Genomic DNA, 22,046 nt, shown 5'->3' with positions numbered 1-22,046 from the left:
CATGTCTTCAGAAATCCTCATGGCTGACAGCTCATCCCCCAACTTTCATCGTTTGTCTTTGTATTGCTCCAATCAAAGTTTCACTGTACTGGCACCTTCTCTACCAGTGAGTATCAGTATCAGTGAGTACCAGTGAGTATCAGCACCTTTACAGAAAAGTTCACTGGGGAGTTCCGCCAGTAATTTCATTCCTCTTCAAGCAGTGGTTAAATCTGAAAGTACTTTACATATCAGTACACCATGATAGATGTAAAAGTTACACTGTTTTAATTACACTAGGTCAGAGGAAGTGATTGATACAATAGAAATGAGATTAGTGTGCACTGGGCATTGTAAGGAAATGAACCATTATAGCCAAAAAAAGAAAATCTTTCAACTCTATTGTTGTGTTCACCTATTTTATTTTATTTATTCCAGATTTAATACAATTTTCTTTGGGACTTGATTTTTTTAGTTACATTTTTTACTTTTGTTTTAATTTAAGTTAAGGTAGCTTATTTTACAGATAGATTATGTATTTACCGGGATGCCATCTTGTTTGTTCTATGGGTGCTGCCATTTTGTCCACCCTTTGCTATGATGCATTTGATTGATTAGGTCACACCACCTTAAGTCATGTCATGTGATGTCATAGATCCTATTTAGACTGGGCCTGCATGGGACTTACTGTCCAAGTTTACCTTTTGCAAGAGCTATTCTCTGGTTCTTTCTGGTTTGATGGATTTTCAAGTTTTATAAGACTTCAATTTTGGTTTGTGTAGTAGGCGTTGTTACATAATATTCCTGTTTTTTTTCCTGGCTTTGACCACTGCTTGTCTTAAGATAAAGATTTCATCTCCCAGTCCTTTGTCAGCCTATTACCTTGTAGCAGTGCTACTTAAGAACTGCATCTCCCAGCAGTCCCTGCTGGGGCTGCTGGGTCAAAGGTAGCCACAGGCAGATAAAAGGAGGGCAGAGGGCAAAGAGAAAAAAAGTTTTGTTTTTGGTTTGTATTGTTAGTTGCGGTTATTTGTCATCTCTCCTGCTGTTATTTGAACTGTGATCATTTTGTCTTGGACTGTATTCGTTTGTTGGGGTCTCGATTGTCTGTCTACCTGTTCACTGAGAGCTGTATTGGATTATTGGATTTTCCGGAAGAGTGGAGCGCTCCCGAATCAACCATCAACCATCAACCTCATCAGTAAATACCGGTAGGACTGTATTTTCCCTTCTCCATTGCAACTTACAGATCGCTGGACTTAACTTGGTCACTATTCGTCTTTCAACCTGTTTCGTATATATGGACTTTGTTGTGTGGTGTTTGTGTTTATTTTGTGTATGTGTAATATCGCCGAAGGGGCCAGGGGTGGTATTACTGTTTTTATTACTCAATTCATGTCATTATATTTATAATTGTTTGCCATTCCCAGTGTGCTTATTTGTCTCTGTGGTGAGAGTGTGTGGGTCGATCCAAGGCTGGGGATGTTCCTGGGATCTCTGCTTTTAAAATAAATAAATCACCGTCATCTTTGGCGGTGTGAATCTTAGCGGCTCCTGACCGCTACAACCTTGTGGCCTGCCAGCTAACATCTTTTGGCAAAACTTCCACTAAATGATTATTTTGTTAATTCCCACAAATAAGTAGACATAATCTTGGAAAATGCAGTTTAACATAAAAAGGTTCAAAGTGCTACATATGGGCAAAAGGATCCTCAATTATAAACAGAAGATGGGAGACAATGTCCTACAGGAAGCAAACTCTAAAGAGGATTTAGAGGCTGATGTTAACACAACTTTCTCATCATCTAAGCAATGTGCAAAAGCGATTAAAAAGGCAAATAAAATGTTAGGTTATATCATAAACACTGTTGAATATAAATCAATAGATGTTATGCTCAGATATTGTAATTCACTAGTGAGACGGCATCTGGAGTATTGTGTGAAATTCTGGACACGACGTCACAAAAAAAAAACAAAGCAGTACTTGGAGATGTGCAGTGGGAAACAACCAGGTGCATCCCCGTACTTAAGGACGTGTTCTAGTCACACAGACTCAGAGATCTGAACCTGTTTAGCCTCAAGCAGAATAGAGTGTGGGGACCTAATCCAGGTCTTCAAAATTCTCAAAGACATTGATAAAGAAGATCCAGTGTAATTCTTTCTACTTAAGGGTGAATCATATACTCAAGGACAACAGTGAAGATTAAAGAGCACTGTGTTTAAGATTGAACTTAGGAAGCACTTCTTACTCAAAGAATTCTGGGAATCATGAACAAACAACTGTCCTGTAGTTGAAGTAGACACCTTGTCAACCTTTAGGGAGTATCTGGATGAGATATTGGGATAACTTAGGTTCTATATTAGCTAAACAAACAAGCTTGGTGAAATAAACCGTCTCCTCTCATTTGTCAAATTTCTTATATTGTTACGATCTTTTTAATTCATTGTAACCACATGTACTCATCTTTAATCCTTTTCACCACTGGGGCTGTTCTTTTTTTTTTATTTTTATTTTATTAATTTTATTGTAATCATTCATACAAACGATCAATTTTTACAAAAAATATGATTGAAAAACAAGTCGACCCCCACCCCTGAGAGAGAGAGCATGGCCAACAGAGTAAAACTTAAGGCTTGTAAACATACCTAAATTGATGAGTTTAATAGGCCAGTAGAGATGAATGGAGAAGAAAAAGAAATGTGGAGATAATTGCTTCCTCTGTGCTTTAAGAGCTTATTCTAAAATTTTATTGATTAGATCCTGCCAGGTTTTAAAAAAATTCTGTACAGATCCTCTAACTGAATATTTGATTTTTTCCAATTTCAAATAGTATAAAACATCGGTTACCCACTGACTTAAAAGAAGAGAGTTAGAATTATTCCAGTTTAGCAAAATAAGTCTGCGTGTCAAAAGTGTAGTGAATGCAATCACAGTTTGTTTGTCCTTCTCCACTTTAAACCCATCTGGAAGAACACCAAACACAGCTGTTAATGGGTTAGGAGGGATTGTAACACCAAGGCTGTCTGAAAGGCACTTAAAAATTTTGGTCCAGAATGATGTTAATTTGGTGCAGGCCTAGAACATGTGACCCAGTGAGGCTGGGACTTGATTGCAGCGTTCACAGGTTGGATCTTGCCCTGGAAACATTTTAGACAGTTTTAGGCGAGACAGATGTGCTCGATATATAATTTTGAGTTGAATAATTGCATGCTTTGCACATATGGAGCTCGAGTGAAGTCTCTGCATTGCTGTTTCCCACTCCCTTTCTGATATGTTGAGTGAGAGATCCTTTTCCCATTGTCCTCTTGGATCTTTGAAAGGGAGGGACTGTAAAATAATTTTATATATTGCAGAGATGGTGTCTAAGTCCTTGAAATGGAGCAATATTTTTCCAGCATGGACGAGGGTGCAAGATGAGGAAAATCGAGCAGGTTCTGTTTAACAAAGTTCCTAATCTGAAGGTAGTGAAAGAAATGTGTAGCTGGAAAGTTAAATTTGGAGTGTAATTGTTCGTTGGATTCAAAGATGTTGTCTATATAAAGATCTCTGAGCAATTTAATCCCAATTTTTTTCCAGATATTAAAAACTGCATATGTTTGCGAGGGTTGAAAGAGGTGGTTCTCTTGCAGAGGTGCCACAGATAAAAGCTTCTCCATCTTAAAATGGTTTCTACATTGGTTCCATATTCTGAGTGAGTGAAGCACAATTAGGTTTTTAGTACATTGCCGATACCTTGCATTTATTGAGGCACAAAGCAGGGAATATAAAGAAGTACTGCAAGATTTTACTTCTATTGCAGACCAGGCCTGTGTATGTTCATCTATTTGTGTCCAAGTTTTTATAGCTTGTATGTTTGCTGCCCAGTAATAAAACTGAAAGTTAGGTAGAGCCATGCCACCTTCTTCCTTAGGTCTCTGTAGGGTTGTTCTTTGGATACGTGGATGTGGGGCTGTTCTTTTTAACGTTACATGTGATTATAACTAAGTCATGCATTCAGGCACATGACATCAATTAAGATAACCCCATTCTTTACTTCACCCCATGTTACATACAAGCACCCTTCTTTTATGTTCCACATAAACTATCTGAAAAGGTTTCTTATAAACCAACAAGTGCTCAAGGACACAATATGCAAGTCTTTCATTTACCGTCTGTAAGTTAAACCATCCATGACCACACTTGTAGAACACTAAATTCAAACTCAAAATGTTAAGTTTGAAGTCCCAAATGAGCTATGATATAGTGTAAAACCTTCAAATGAGCCTCCTAAGCAGGCCAGAATCCCCATTGACTTGTCCAGAACAACTCCAGTCCAGCCAGTTTCAAACTGTTTCAAAAATTCATTTTAAAGTTTACATAGGGTATGCTCCTAAAAGTCTCAAAAATGCCTTATAAGTGTGAGAACGCTGAAAACTCTGGCTTATATTGAGGAATCAAAAAATTAAATCTTCATAAATGAAAGATTTATTAAACAAATATGGGAAATAACAAAAAAAATATTTAAACAAGAGCAAAAAAGAAATGCCAAAAAAGCAATCCAAGGCAACCAGTCCCAGAATGCAATTTAAGTTAAAAACCAAGAAACAGAGCAGAAAAATATGATAACCAGAAAACCCAAATCCATTCCCTCACTCAGCATATAGCTAGGGGATGCCTCAGAAGTGGTGACATCCTGGTGGACCCTCCCCTTGGGGAATCATGGAATATAGGCATAAATAAAGAGACAGTACACAAATATTTCTAAATGTAATTAAAACAACAATACATTACACATAGCAACTATATAATACATAAACAGAACCAAATTAATAGAACTGATATGGACAAAATACCTTAAAATTAACAAAAACAGAGAAACTGAACCATATTGGGATTAATAAAGTATCTATCTATCTATCTATCTATCTATCTATCTATCTATCTATCTATCTATCTATCTATCTATCTATCTATCTATCTATCTATCTATCTATCTATCTATCTATCTATCTATCTATCTATCTAGCACTACATTTATAACTCCCCAGTGTTCTCCATCTAACCTTTACAACAAAAGGCTGGGAAAGAAGGAAGTTGGAACAGTAGGTAGTTTCTAAACCTCAGTTAGCAAAATTTAGAAGATATCAACATGTCAAAGTCAGTATGGCAACCCTTGCAAAGCCTGTACTGACTCACATGAAAATAATATAAATTTTGGTGCTCCCTTTTTTATTAGGAATATTCAAGATGGAAAGCAGGTAATGAGTACAGGTTAGGAATTCTGGAAAGACAGAAGCCTAACATAAATGCCCTTTAATGGTAAACAAAAATGCCCTTTAATGGTAACTTAAATATGCTAAAAAATGTAGATGTTACTAACACCTTGCAAGAAAATAGTGTCTGGAGGGAAATAGGAGGAAATAACCAGGAGATGAAGAAATCAAAGATAGAAGAAAGCAAAAATCTTGGTCTTAAATCACGCAGTTGTCAAAGACAACAAAAGAAAAGTCAAGTTCAAAAAGAAAGCTGCAAAGACATCCCTCTGCTATCTTGTTTAATTACCTTTTGTTAAACTGTGAATTCGAAAGCTGGGATAAAGAGCACTGTGTGGCACCTTCTTAAGCAGGTGGGATGCAATGAAATCTCATGTCACATGATTGGCACTGTGCTTTTGCTATAAAAAATCAAGGCCATTATATTGTATTGAGGTTTACTTGTGTTCTGTTCTGTGTACTGCATTGTATTGTATTGACCCCCTTCTTTTTGACACCCACTGCATGCCCAACCTACCTGGAAAGGGGTCTCTTTTTGAACTGCCTTTCCCAAGGTTTCTTCCATTTTTTCCCTACAGGTTTTTTTGGGAGTTTTTTCTTGTCTTCTTAGAGAGTCAAGGCTAAGGGGCTGTCAAGTGGCAGGGCCTGTTAAAGCCTATTGTAGCACTTCTTGTGTGATTTTGGCCTATACAAAAATAAATTGTATTGTATTGTATATCTTAAGATGAAATCAATGCCTGTTGACATCCATCAGTGCTTCTATACTGCTTCTACTTCTATACTGCACTGCCTGAAAGATAATAGTACCTTAGTTTTAGTTCGGGGTGCTATATACTGTGATATACTCCCGGGGACCTTGCCCCACCGGGACACCTGGAGAAGGGAAGGACTGGGAGAGGGGCAGTATCTTCCCCAGGACGCAAGAGTGCAGCCCCCCTGGATTGCATGGGGGCCACGGAGCACGGAAGCTCAACCCTGTGGGGGGGGGGGGGCGCCTGGATAGTTCCAGAGCCATGGACTGCAGCACTTCCGCCACACCAGGAAGTGCTGCAGGAAGGCCATCAGGGAGCACCTGGAGCTCATCTGTGTGCAGTATAAAAGGGGCCGCCTCACTCCGTTTAGAGAGCCGGAGTTGGGAGGCAGAGAACAGAGCTTGCGGGACAGGAGTGGAGGCGGCAAAGTCAAAGGGAAAGTAAAGTAAAGTAAAAGGACTGAGCATTGTGGGTGAATTGTGCAATGTGTGTGTGCTGTATAAAAGGCAAAAGAAAATTAAAAATGTGTGGTTTTGGACATTCTGAGTCCATTTCTGTCTGTGTTCCAGGCGTCTTTCACAATACCTTAGTCAGGCAATAATCACCCACATGTTACCTCCCTCATGAAGATATCTGAATTCTTTTGAATGAGAAATACAAAAGACTGTATTTCTAAAACACTTAAAAAAAAGGCTCCTAGCAATGAAAAAAAAAATCTTCTGTTAAGTTTATTAGATAACCCATTGATAGTCCCACTAAGCTGCTATACAGTGACATTTATTAGCTTTTATTATTATTACTTGGTAATAAAAGTTTATTTCTGTAATGGGTTTCTATTAAAGAATTCATTGTACAGAAAAATTATTTTATATGCAATAATTTCAGATAATAGTATTCTCCACAGTGGGTGCAGATAAAGATTTGAGTTTACCTCTAAAAACCTCATTTGGATTCAATAGGACCAGTAAAGGCAAAACTGATCTGTCACTTAGTGAAACAGCAGAGCAGCGAAGAGCTGATTTGAGCAGGTCACGAAGAGAGGAGAGACTGTCTAAACATAACAAAAAAACAAACTGGTCAAGATAAGATTTTTTAAATTAAATGTAGAGGGATATTCAGAGATTCTAATTGCTTATGTTTAGTATAGGGAAAGGACAGCTGCATGTGAGTGCTTTTACCTGAACCAGGCACATTTTCTAATGACTGTCTCTTTGGGATTTAAGTAAAACTAATACCTCTATAGATATGACAGTGCCTTCAGAAAGTATTCAGACTCCTTAGATTTTTACATGTTTTGTTACATTTCTGCCTTGTGCAGAAATTCATTTTTTTCCATTCCTAGAATTACAAAGTGAAAACAAGATATTAGAAATTTTTGAAAATTTATTACAAATGAAAACTGAAATACCACATTGACATAGCTATTTAGACCTTTGTTCAGTACTTCATTGAAGCAGCTTTGACAGCGATTATTGGCCTGGAGTCTTCTTGGGTCTAATGCCACCACATTTGTTCACCTGGATTTGTGGATTTTCTGCAATTCTTTACTATAGATCCTCTCAAGCTGTGTCAGTCTGACAGTTTTGCCGGACAGATATCTCAAGTGTCTTCAGAATGTTAGATTGAAAAGTCACTCAAGAACTTTCACAAAGGTGACTGTAAGCCACTCCTGTGTTGTCTTTGTGTTTTAGCTTAGGGTCATTGTTCTGTTATAAGGTGAACATTTGGCCCAGCCTAAGGTCTAGAGTGCTCTGGAGCAGGCTTTCATTGAGGATATCTCTTTCCTTTGCTCTGTTCAGCTTTTCTTCAATTCTTACTAATCTCACAGTCTCTGTCTCTGAAAAAAAAAACCCACAGCATACAGAATTTCTAGTACCTCCATGATTTAGCATTGGAATGGTGCTGAGCAGGTGATAAATGGTGCCTGGTTTCCTCTAGATGTGATGCTTAATATTCACGCCAAACAGTTCAATCTTGGTTTCATCAGACCCAAGAATCTTATTTCTCATAGACATTTGTAAATTCAAGTGGGTATTCAAGTGTTGTCTGGCCACCTTGCCGTAGAGTCCTGATAAGTAGAATGTTGGAGAGATAGTTCTCTTTCTGTCTTCACACAAGTTCTCTGGAGATCAGCCATAGTGGCCGTTATGTTCTTGGTCACCTCTTTTACCATGGCCCATCTCACTCAATTGCTCAGTTTAGCCAGGCAGCCAGCCCTAGGAAAAGTTGTGGTTGCTCCAAATAAACTTCATTTAAGAATTATGGAGGCCACCATGCACTTGGGAACCTTCAGTGCTGCAGGATTTTTGTAGCCTTCCCCAGATCTGTGCCTTGATGCAGTCCTAACTCTAAGCTCTGCTGGCAATTCCTTCAAACTCAAGACTGTTTTTTTCTCTGATGTATGCTTGTCTGCTGTGCGATCTTCTATATATAGGCGTGTGCCTTTCCTAATCTTGTCAAATCAATTGACTTGGCCACAGGCGAACTCTAAACAAGATGTAGAAACATCTCAATGATGATCAGTAGAATGGGATGTACAGTACCTGAGCTAAATTTGAAGTGTCATAGCAAAAGGTCCAATTGCATATAGTATGTCAATGTGATATTTCCTTTTTTTATTTTTAATATATTTGCAAAAATTCCTAAACATCTTGGGTATTGAGTATTGTTTGATGAGGGAAAAATTAATTTAAATGATTTTAGCAAAAATCTGCAACAACATTAAGTCTGAATACATCTTGAAGGCATGGTATGTGTAAGCTTAGCTGACAAGTGAACAAGGGAAGCTGTTCAAAGCAAGACTACTGTTGGTAATATTGGGCCATAGGCTTAATATTTGTTAAGTTGAATTTTTAATCAAACAATAAACATTGTGAATCATCTTGTCTGCTTTATTAAAAAGATTTGCTAAAAGTGGGACCACTGCCTGGAAAATTTCAAGAAGCCAGATGTTAACAAAGCCTCATGATGAGGCAGATCTGTGAGCCAGGAACACTACAGCAGCAGACTGCACCAAGTCCTTGAATCAGACTGCTGAGAGGCTTTAGTTTACAAATAATTGTGTTTAACTGCAAGATAGGCTACGAATGCAAAGTCTCTTGACCCAGTAGATTTCTTAAGTAAATTATATTTGCATAACGCCATGTTAGGGAATAGATGCTAACCAATTAAATACACTTTTCACCTATTTTGTAATCTTTTCATGTTTTGTTTAGAATCAATCCTAGGAATAACAAGCACCAGGCATTAGATTGAGTATTGAAAATCATTAAAAGGTAACAATATGGTCTTTTATACAAACACTGAGTGAAGTGAGTAGATGTGTTGTAAATGTAAAAATGTAAAAAATATACATCAGTCAGAATAATTAACATTAAACACTCACCTAGAAAAATCATTAAATCCAGTAGATAAACTGTTCCAGGTAGATTAGATGCCTAAACACAAAACAGTTAAACTCCTCTTTTGTCTCCTTCTGTTTTCAAGCAAGATGAGAATAAAAGACCCAGGTATTAAAAACACAAATAGAGCAATAAGCATCTTTCACAATCGTATAGCAGTAATCAATAATTTTGGCTCCTTAGAGCCACGCTGTATTTACAGTGTATTTTTTAATTGCCCTATTTAAGTTTCCAATGAGAATTTTTGAATTGTTGATTAAAAGAAACCTTGATGAAAATGGCAATGGCACAGTAGATAGAAGAGATGGCCCTTTCCATCAACTGATCCAAAGGATAGTGTTAAAAGTCTTCATCTGAACAAAACATACACCTTTTTTCTTACAGAAGGGTTTCATGCAGACCGTGTGAACGAGTGAACATTAATCTAGTTTTGCTTACTGATAAGCATAACAGCGGAGTTTCCATACAGTTTCACAAAATTGTCCCAAAAATTTATTTCACGCTCTCTGCCTTCCATGTCAAACTCACTTTCCCCAATTCTGTAAATTCTGTGCCCTACCTCCTCTATGCTCTGTACCATTTTGCAATACTTTTGTCTATGTATAAAAAGTTACAAGATGAAAATATATATACTAATGGTGCAAATGTCTCTGATTGTGAACGACAATTTGTTTGACATTTTTCTTTTTAGAAAATCAGCAAATTGTATCACTCATCGCTAGATCTGATCTTTCCATACCAGTAACCTCTACTCCTTTAATGTAGTGAGTTCACAGATTAATAGAGTCTTTATTTTCATATGTACAAAGCAAAGTGAAATTCTTACTTGTTACCACATTTCAGAACATTGATTAGTGAGTATAACAGCCTTATCTCGAAACTTTTGTTTTCCTTACCTAAAAAAATGACAGAACACATTTTTCATTACCAATGCAATTTCAATACAACAAGACATCAAAACATCTACATAAAATACAACTTAAATCAGATATGTTAGATGGAAGTTTAAAATTATCATTCCCTACATAAGTACATTGTTAGTATTCAATACATTTTTCTGTTCACCATATATGCTATCATGACACACATTATATGATGTCAATATTTAATAATTATTAAAATATTCAAAAAGAATACAAAAATAACAACTACAGCAATTATTTATATAGCATCTGTTTATACAAACAATGTAGGTCAACGTGCTTTACAAGTTGTCAAAGAGAAAAGAAAAAAACAGATTAGGTAACAATATTAATGAATAAGTAAAAAGAAAAATACGATCTTATCAAACATAGACCTATAATTACTAGAAGGGTAGCATTCTTACATACAATATCATGATGCTAGTCTCTAAATATACTTGCCATGTAAAATGTAGGAAAAGCCAACTATACAAACAATGAACATTAGTACAATTTTGAAGAGAATATTCCATTCAACCCAACAAAGCTCAGCAATTCTATTCACTTAATTTTTCCAAAAAGTTGTTTTGTGGAATGTTGTTATTCTACTGACTACATCAACTTCTGTATGGACATTGTTGTTCCAGTAAGAACAGTACGCTGCTATGCTAACAACAATCCATGGATTACAAGTGACATCAAGGGCCTTTTGAACCAGAAGAAAAGGGCTTTTAAAGGCGGTGATCAGCATGAGCTCAAGCGCGTGCAGAAGGAACTCCGAGTCCAGCTTAGGGCATCGAAGGAGCAGTACAGGAGGAAGCTGGAGCAGAAGTTGCAGAATAACAGCATGAAGGAAGTATGGGATGGGATGAAGATCATCACTGGCTACAGCTTGAAGCGGGGTGCCACCATCGAGAGAGACGTGAAGAGAGCAAATCAAATGAACAACTTCTTTAACAGGTTTGACCACCCTAACCCACTCTCACCTCGGAGTACTGCACCCTCCACCCATCCTTCTGCTGATCCTAGCATAGGAAAGACTTCCCCACTCACAATTACTGCAGCCCAGGTGAGCAGAGAGCTGAGGAGACTTCGTGCCAGCAAAGCAGATGGAGTATCACCAAGACTGCTGAAGGCCTGTGCACTGGAGCTGGGGAGTCCTCTACAGCGCATCTTCAACCTGAGCCTGGAACAGGGGAGAGTCCCGAGGCTTTGGAAAACATCTTGTATCACCCCAGTCCCAAAGGTATCACGTCCTAGTGAGCTGAACGACTTCCGGCCTGTCGTTCTGACGTCATATGTGATGAAAACCATGGAGCGGCTGCTGCTTCACCACCTGAGGCCACAGGTACGCCACGCCCTCGACTCTCTGCAGTTCGCATACCAGGAGAGAGGTGGGAGTGGAGGATGCCATCATCTATATGCTACACCGATCCCTCTCCCACTTGGACAGAGGCAGTGGTGCTGTAAGAATTATGTTTCTGGACTTCTCTAGCGCCTTCAACACCATCCAACCTCTGCTCCTTAGGGACAAACTGACAGAGATGGGAGTAGATTCATACCTGGTGGCATAGATCGTGGACTATCTTACAAACAGACCTCAGTATGTGTGTCTCGGGAACTGCACGTCTGACATTGTGGTCAGCAACACAGGAGCGCCGCAGGGGACTGTACTTTCTCTGGTCCTGTTCAGCCTATATACAACGGACTTCCAACACAACTCGGAGTCCTGTCACGTGCAAAAGTTCACTGACGACACTGCTATTGTGGACTGCATCAGGAGTGGGCAGGAGGAGGAGTATAGGAACCTCATCAAGGACTTTGTTAAATGGTTCGACTCAAACCACCTACACTTGAACACCAGCAAAACCAAGGAGCTGGTGGTGGATTTTAGGAGGCCCAGGCCCCTCCTGGACCACGTGATCATCAGAGGTGACTGTGTGCAGATGGTGCAGACCTATAAATACCTGGGAGTGCAGCTGGATGATAAATTGGACTGGACTGCCAATACTGATTCTCTGTGCAAGAGAGGACAGAGCCTGCTATACTTCCTTAGAAGACTGGCGTCCTTCAACATCTGCAATAAGATGCTGCAGATGTTCTATCAGACGGTTGTGGTGAGTGCCCTCTTCTATGCCGTGGTGTGCTGGGGAGGCAGCATTAAGAAGAAGGACGCCTCGCGCCTGGACAAACTGGTGAGGAAAGCAGGGTCTATTGTAGGCACGGAGCTGGACAGTCTGACATCCGTGGCAGAGCGACGGGCGCTCAGCAGGCTCCTATCAATTATGGAGAATCCAATGCCTCCACTAAACAGTGTCATCTCCAGACAGAAGAGCAGCTTCAGCGACAGAATGCCGTCACTGTCCTGCTCCACTGAGACTGAGGAGATCGTTCCTCCCCCAGAGTATGCGACTCTTCAATTCCACCCGGGGGGTAAACGTTAACATTATTCAAAGTTATTGTCTGTTTTTTACCTGCATTATTATCAATCTTTTATTTAATATTGTTTTTTGTATCAGTATGCTGCTGCTGGAGTATGTGAATTTCCCCTTGGGATTAATAAAGTGTCTATCTATCTATCTATCTATCTATCTATCTATCTATCTATCTATCTATCTATCTATCTATCTATCTATCTATCTATCTATCTATCTATCTATCTATCTATCTATCTATCTATCTATCTATCTATCTATCTATCTATTCCTCTGTCCACCATATGTGTGACTTTTAATCACATATTTGCTGCTTATTTTTTTGATTTCAGACAAGTCATAGAAAAAAAACAGCAGAGACCCAGACATGAAGAATGCGTAAGAAAAATATGTCATAAAATTATTGTGAGTATATGGCTCAATATTGAAAATATCTAGCTCGGTCAAAATTAACTACTTAATTATATAAATGACCACATATCACATCTTCTCCCTTAGAACTGATGTAACCACAATGACAAACTGAAAGAGAAACTAAGCACACAGCTATGATTTGTGTGGAGTGCCATGTCATTCATTTGTAATTTTGCTTTCACAATTCAAACATCATTTGCGTGCATCTGCACCAGTAGTTAACAGTCTATTGATTATCACCTTGCCCCCATTTTCCAAGTTCCTTAACCAGTTTAGGATTATTGGATTAATCTTGCCATCATGACGTTACTTTAAATAGCAAAGCAAATTCACCTAAGAAATTATTGCTCGTGCATTAATAAGTTCAGAATGTACTCATTCCAATGTAATTTTAATCACTTTGCAATCATGTCTTCCAAATAAACACGACTTACTTAGCTAAAGACATAACTGTTTGACACGGACAGCATATTACCAAAGGCATTTTCTAAAATACAAAAAAATAATTGTTTAGACTTTTAACAATATAGCGGTAACACTAATATGAAAAAGCATACATTACCTTGCTTGGTTCTGAAAAAATAGCACAGCACCTGCTTTCTAGTCTGCCGTAACAATCCGCTAACACATTCTCAGTGTCTCAGTCTTTTTAAATTCTATTTTCTCAGATATGCACACAAAGAGGAGAGCAGACATTTTCTTTATAATGATCTCCATTTGTTTTTTTTTTGTTCTTTATTTCGTCTTATACGATTTCTCGTATTAGAAATTTGTTAGTTTTTGCATACCCCTTGGGGTCAGAGCACAGGGTCAGCCATTGTACAGCGCCCCTGGAGCAATTACAGGTTAAGGGTCTTGCTCAAGGGCCCAGCAGAGTAGGATCTCTTTTGGCAGTGACGGGGATTCGAACCGGCAACCTTCTGGATACCAGCGCAGATCCTTAGCCTCAGAGCCACCACTCCACTCCACCCGGGTTTTTCTGGGTTTGGTTAGAGGTCTGGCGTGGTAGTTTGGTCCTGTTGTTATATTGCACATTCCCTCATAAAGACAAGATGTGATGAATTATAGAAGATATATACATTTCTTGTCCAGAATTCTATTAAAAATCTAAGTTAAAATTAAAATTAAGTACTGATTTCAGTACAATGCATTCCTACAATATTATCCATCCATCCATTATTCAACCTGCTATATCCTAACTACAGGGTCACAGGGTCTGCTGGAGCCAATCCCAGCCAACACAGGCTGGAAACAAACCCCTGGCAGTCCTACAATATTAGCACTAAATAATTATTAACAATAACACAAACAATTACAGTGACCAGTTTTCATTAATTTTGCAAAGAGATCTGTGTACATGGACAGCAACATTGGTGGATTCTCATGTCTATCTAGGCGCTGTCTTTGCTTATATTGTGCGGTGTTCCTTTGCTGATATCACAGTGGATGGCTAATCATTAAATAGTGATTATCTACACATTATTTATTTTTCACACTAGGACTTTGCATTTTTTTACAACAGCCTCATTATAACCAAGCTTTTTCAAGGATGGCACTGGTTTTTTTTCCAAAGGGACAGATTTGGTGCAGATGAGTAGATGTTAAACAATCTCCAGTTTCTGTATTTATGCCTGGCACAAGATCAGCTACAAACATAAAACTAAAAACTGTCAAAAAAATCTTAAAAAAACTAACCTTTAGTGATACCATGATAATTGAGATGTTTTATAATTTCTTTTGTACAATTACATTTTTTTTCAGTTTCCTACATTATGAAATGTATATTCACAGTATTATTTTATTTTGTTCTGAATTATTGCTATGTCATTGTGAAAATTCATTTTATTTTAGTATTCATTAGCTGCCATTTTGTGTTTCTGTTGCTGCAGCATGTTGCATGGTTGCTGCATACATGTCTTCAAGAGTTGTGTCAGATGGTGTTATTAGCACAACGATTAATAAACTGGCAGCAGAAGACTGTCATCATCCAGGTGTTGATCTTTAATAACCAATTTCTAAGTTTTACAGGGTTTGAATTAAGCTATGATTTTGCAACAGTACATTTTCACCCACAATTTTGGTTTGGTTTGTAATAGACAAAAAACAGGATTGATTTCTTTATTTTTCAACTTTAGCACATTCTTGGCTTCATTTTTTACCTCTGACCCATCATTAATTGCTCTTGTAGTTTGCCTTTAATCTGCCTTAGGAATTCACTCAAAGGGAAATCAGAGCAGAAAAAGAGAGCCCAGCCACTAACCCTTAACTACTTGCGCTGGTGCATTTTGTACACAAATCTCAGTTACTTTTCTTCAACATCTCTTTACTTGAACATACTGGCAGCATCGGCAATCTACCCTTAGCTTGATTCACGACAAGTACAGTGTCGCAGTGGTTTCCCTTCAGTGTGCACCCAGCCGGTTTTATGACTGGATGCACAGTCGCAAGTTCCATATGGTGCATTTGGTATGCCATGTGGGTACTTACACATGTATGACAATGATGAGATGTAGTATTCGACAATAACTCAGATGCACGAGTGATTGCGAGGACAAGACAAAAACTTCTATTCTGGTGGAACCCTGGCACTTCCAGGCAGGTGGCGCAAGTGCATTGAGAAGGGTGGAGACTACATTGAGAAATGATATTATCAGTTTTGTTAAGGTTCGTTCCATTTTCTAATAAATCCCATTTTCTAATTTTAGATTGATTCCCCCTCATACATTATATTGACCAGGATTAAGATTTTGTTTGTTTAATTGTTGTAGCTGTTAGGGCTCAGATTCAAAATGACTATGGTGCTGTGATTTCATACAATGGTTGTAGCCACCACTGGCAGCCAGTGCTGTCATTGCAGTCAGCTTCCCTGATATATGTGGGTGGAAAAGGTGTGCTGGATATTCCTGATGTATTTTTTATGATATTTATAATATCATGTTAATAACATGTTATTATTATTATTGGTTTTATTTATCATCATCATTTTTTGCGATATCTTTGGAAAGTTATTTTGTGTCTTCTTAACAGGTGTCATAATTTTCTTTGATATTCTTAGGCACTGCCATATTGTATTTGGTAACTTGGTTTATTACCATAAAGTCTGAAAGAATACAAGCCCAAGGTAAAACAAAGAACAAAAATCGAAGTTAAAAAAAAAACTTGAAAAAATGGGGCTTGACCAAAAGTCAAAAGTATAAAATAAGTGTGTCGATTATTATTTATCCCAAAACCAGGATATAGCCTACATTGTGCCACCATCTTTAATAAACAGGAGGTGATGCAGTAATCTCGGACATGGCAACTGTAACCAATTTGGCATCCTCTAGGTTAAAAATAGACAAAATAGTAATGCCTGGATAAAAATGGTGATGCAATAAAATAAAATAATAAATAAAATCAGACATTTGCAGTTAAATTCTGCAGAAATCATAATCATGACAGGTTTGAACAGTACTGGCCTGTTCGGTCACAGGCCTTGCAACAGAACCCATATCTGAGGAAAATTCACTGTTCTAGTTATACTGGTCATAGTGACAGGCAAACCTGCAATGTAGTCCTCTCTTGACAATGAAGAGTCTATAAGGAATATGAATCATATTTCATTTATAATGTCTCTCTGCTGTAAAATAAAGTTTTTAAGTGCTACATTGAGATTTTTTTATTGTTGACACTATGACTACCGCTTTAGTCATGCTATAAAAATATATACTTCATTATCTTTTTATCCGTGAAATATGCTGTAACAATGGACAGATTTTTATGTTAGTTTTTGATTTGGTTTTATGCCAATCACATTTCTAGGATAAATGCATCTAATAACAATAGTCTCTTTGTTGATTACATGCTTGATGAAAAAGATGTGAAGAGTTTCATTGCAAACCATGATAAACTCCATATTTTAATCATTTTTTCAACTGTACACATGCATATGATAGTGAAGTTGTAGTCATTTAAAATACTTGTGATTTGCTTCAAAACTACTTAATTTGCCAAGTATTGGTGGCTAAGAAATGGCTGAAAAATTGCAGTTATGCAAGTTCTGTAAGTTTTTTGGAATAGCATCTCAAATCGTTTATAAAGTCTACAATCAACAACAATTCACGCTCCAAACTGTTGTGTGCTTCTGAAAGTATATTGGTTGACGAATGTGCTCCTTTTTGCATTTTTGCTTTGTGGGTTAATTTCTGTTTTTGTTTTAAGTAAGCCATTCTTAGTCTTTATATTATATATATACAGTATATATATATATATATATATATATATATATATGTTTTGTTTTTTTTTATTTAGTAAAAGGTCTTTTATTAGGTTAATTTTCTTCTTGAAATGTATTACTTGTGTTCATTGCTTATGCAGTTATGTAACGTTTTGTGAAAAAAAAATGGATTTAATGAAATTATGTCAAAAATCTTTTAAAAAAGCACCTTTCTTAAGAGAAATGAGATTTACTAAGATTTTGGAATTTTCAATATATATTGTATAATATATTGTATATATTATATACATTTGTGGCACTGTACATTATCAGTATTCTCTATTGCATTTGGTCACAGCAAAAAAAGGCAGTTTTCTTAATTTGGCTAAAAAGAATTTATAAAGTAATATTTTGCAATGGAATTCTTCATTTAAGTTAGAGCACTTAACATTTAACAAGGTAACATTCAGACTATGCATGTCCAACTCAAGGCCTGTGAGATTATATTTTATGTCCATCAGAGCTGGCCCACCAGTATATAGTGCTTGCACCACTAATCCTACAAATCCCAGGTTGCACTGGAATAGCTAGTGCTTTGCCACGTCAATCAAGGCCTTCAAGCGCCAGCTCTCCCCACCCCTCTGTTGATATACTCGTCAGTAGCCTAATGCAATAACTGGCAGTCAAATTTAAGATAGCTCCTGAAAATGGTCAAACAAAAGGTAGACTCTGAAAACAGGGGCTTTCAAGACTTGTGGGAGGCAGAGTATCCATCCATCCATTATCCAACCCGCCATATCCTACGGGGGTCTGCTGGAGCCAATCCCAGCCAACACAGTGTGCAAGGCAGGAAACAAACCCTGGGCAGAGTATCTGTTCACTAATATAAAGTGTAAACCTGCGGAGGTGATGTGGCTGTAATTACAAAATATAACATAAGACGATGCAATGAAACGAAACACCAGGACAAGTACAAGGATCTGGACATACAGCAGAAACTCCTGAAAGTAGAAGAGTTGAAAAGAAGTCTGGCCTCACAGCAGACTATGCTTACAAAAGCAAAATCACAAAGTAAGGCTGGTGTTAAAGCTCATTTTATTGTGATAGAAGAGACAGCTAAATCATCCTGGACAGTTTACCGAGGGAGAGTTTGTCAAAGGATGCATGATTAAAGTGTGCAACATAATGTGTCCAGACAAAAAATGTAAGCCTGAGCGAAAACACCATTGCTGAACGTGTATGTGAGCTTACCACTAATCTACAACAACAGCTGATGGAAAGGAGAAAGGATTTCATTTCATATTCCTTTGCTGTGGATGAGAACAGTGACATATCTGATACTGTCCAGCTGTCAATATTCATCCGTGGAGGGGACTCAAGTTTAGGCGTTACACAGGAACTTTTGGGAATTAAATCAATGAATGGCACAAGCACAGGACAAGACATATTTGAAGAATTATGGAAAAGTGTAAATGAAATGAAGCTGCTTTGGGACAAACTGATGACAGATGGAGAAAAGAATGAAAAGAGTGGATTAGTGGGTAGGATTCAGGAGTAGATGTAGAAGGAGAATTGTGCAGATGAACTGACAATTTATGACACCAGGAATTGTTGTGTGGTAAGGCCCTGAAAAAGTAGCATATAATGAGCAATTAACTTTACAAGTGCCAAACGTTTAAATCACCAGGAATTGGGTTTGGAAAATGGTAATGTGCCCTGTCACACAGAGGTGTGATGACTAAGTCAAAGGAAAGTGCTGAACTGATGTTTCGAGTTGTGTGAGGATATCTATTAGTTTGTGGAAAGTAAAAGGAAAGACACCTCAAAGTTCTGGGATGAAAAGTGGATGTGTAAATTGGCATTTCTGTGTGGCATAATGAACCAAATCGCTCAATGCGCTCAACCTGCAGTTTCAGGAGTGGGGCCGTGTGATCATGGACATGTACACTGCAGTGATCACAAATGCTGCAAGGAAACTTGGGTCACTTTCCATGCTGCCAATCCATGACAGAAAAACCACGTATACTTAGTGCTGAGTTCACATGACGATTTGCCGACTTTGAAGCCCTGAAATTTAAGTTTGAACTCCTCAGTAATCTGTTTGCACTTGCAAACTTGCAGACTCCAAAGTAGTGACACACTGAAGGCAAAGTATGACTCTGTGGGAGGTGCACAGTTTCACCCCCCAACACAATGCCTCAGCTTCACATACAGGCTGCTCAAATGCTCTCTGTGTTTGGCAGCACAAACCTGTGTGAGCAACTTTTCTCTGTGATGAAGATGAACAAAACATCACACATGAGTTGTCTCACTGATGCACACCTTCATTCAATCTTGAGAACTTCGACAGCTCATAGCCTGACCCCAAACACGGATGAACTTGCAGCCAAGAAAAGATACCAGGCAACTGCCTTGGGCTAATGTGCATCAGAGCAACAGTGAGCTTGAATGTATATGTTTTCTTTTTGCTGTTGTCTCCTGTAATCGCAAAGTAGAATGTGAGTAGCTGTATGGATTTTCATTAAGAAAATTTGGCTGTTCTGATGGCCTGCAATAAAAAGTTTTCATTAGAAATGATTCTGTGAAAAACTACTGATAGAGAGGAAGGCATAAGAAATGAATGCCACTGATGTGTCTTCTATTTTAAATTCAATCTCTCATTTTCATTATTTAATCAATAAGCTAGGTTGGTTCTGAAGATTTCTTGGGAAAAGTTCATATTTCTATATAAATGATTTCACATAATAAACCTGAAAAATCTGGTCATTTTATATTTGTTTTTTTCAATAAATATTGACCCAGTTTGGCCCTCGACATGGACCAAGTTTTTATTTTTGTCTCCCTGTGTGGTTTGACACCCCTGATTTAGACTAATCAAGGACTTACCAAAATTATTTATTCAGTAATCCTGGCACTATTTATTTTCACCTTTAAAAAGCATTGTGGTATAGCGGGTCCACAGCTCATGTCAAAAGTTCCAGTTTTTAAAATAAATAATTGCCGTGCTCGTGGCTTAGCGAGGGGGCGTGGTATTGTGTGGCCGAGAATTCGTGATGCAGACGATTCTCACTTAAGTGCACAGGTGAGGAGTCATTTGCATTTGTAATTGTTCCTGGGAGCTGCTGATTGCCACAGCTGATCCACGTCCCCGTAATATATAGGTGACTAGTAGGGAGGAAAGAAATGGACGGAGGTTAAGGGAAGAAGGCCGGAGGCGTAGAAAACCGGTGCAGGAGCAAGCAAGACAGCAGGTTTGCTGGTAAGTGCAGGCAGCTTGAATGGAGAGCCCCTCACGAGCAGTGTGTGGCCGACACTAGAGGAGGGGCAGTTGGAAGTGGCCGCTCCAGCTGAACGGTTTCTAGGAGATGGAGTGACCGGCAGTATGGATGATTCCCCGCAGAAGGAAACGGGAGTCGAGGAGACTTAGGAGGGTGAGCCTCAGCGTGAGCGACCTGGCTGTTGGGGAACCCAAGTCTCAGTCCGGTAAGGTAGCTGTATGGAGCCAGGGGACAGAAGGACAGAAGTAAGGTCAGCTGCACCTGCTGATAGGGTGACTCCCCTGTTGCAGGGCCCGTATGGGAGAAGCAGGGGAGCTGCCAGTTGAACGGAGAAGGCATCGGGTTTTTAAAAAAGGACAGCTTCCAGCCATTGTTTTAACCTCGTTGTTTTTTAAAGATTTTTTCTATTGTGTTTTATTTTAACCTCCACCTTTCACCTCTGTTTTTATGGGATTATTTATTTATGGATATATGAAGCACTGCACTATTTATCTGAACAGTTTGTTTTTGATTGTTGTTGGTTTTGTTTTTTAATAAAAGCACTTTTGCACCATCCCCTTGCTCCACTTGTTGTGCCTCACTGCCAAGCTCATCGGTGGTGTCGGGTTCAGGGCTCCCAGAAGGGCAATTGGTGCGTGGAGCTAACCCGCAACGTCACAAGCATGCAATAAATTTTATTTTCAGGTCTAATTTAGTGGGTGAGAAGATGATGCTAAGGACTAGCTCCATTCAGGACTGGTTTTTGTATTGTGCCTACTGCTGTTGGCTTAATTTCAAAAAGCAAACTAATGGGAAAATAGTCTTTAGACCATGATTGATCCAGATAAATTGATGGAAATGAAACTGACAGCAAAACAGTCTTTTAACCATACCAGATACCAAATAAATGCTCAATATCTTGTGCCTACAAGGACTGCTGAAATATATTTGAAATACTACTGAGGTGTTTAATTTGTCCTTACATGGTGGAGGATTGTATAGGTTTAAGCACCAGCTAAAAATGTGAACAAGGTGGGCTAATACTGAATGTTGTCTTTAGCCCACTTGTTTTAGTAGAGAAGCTCAATGTCACTGCCTATGCCAGCTGAATCAAGGGTAAAGAAATCCGCTAGACTGCACATCAGTTTACCACAGGACGTGCATTCACGGCTAAACTCACTCATATGTGGAAGATTATATCAAGTAACCTAATGTACATATTTTAAAAGCCTTCTAATCCAACCCAAAGTGTATTCTGGCTGCAACAGCTGCAAGGACGAAGGCACCCCTGAACGAGACACTTTTTGATGTCAGGGCCACACAAATCCAGACACTCGCTCACTCATAATTCAGCGATTTAGTGACATGACAGCATGTATTTGGAATTTGAGAAGAAGTCAGAGGGCCAGGAGAAAACCCACAAAATCTCAAAGAGGACATGCAAAGTTTATGTGCAAG

The sequence above is a fragment of the Erpetoichthys calabaricus genome, chromosome 4, assembly GCF_900747795.2.
Source record: "Erpetoichthys calabaricus chromosome 4, fErpCal1.3, whole genome shotgun sequence".
Taxonomy (NCBI): Eukaryota; Metazoa; Chordata; class Cladistia; order Polypteriformes; family Polypteridae; genus Erpetoichthys; species Erpetoichthys calabaricus.
Note: the sequence above shows the minus strand (reverse complement) of the source record.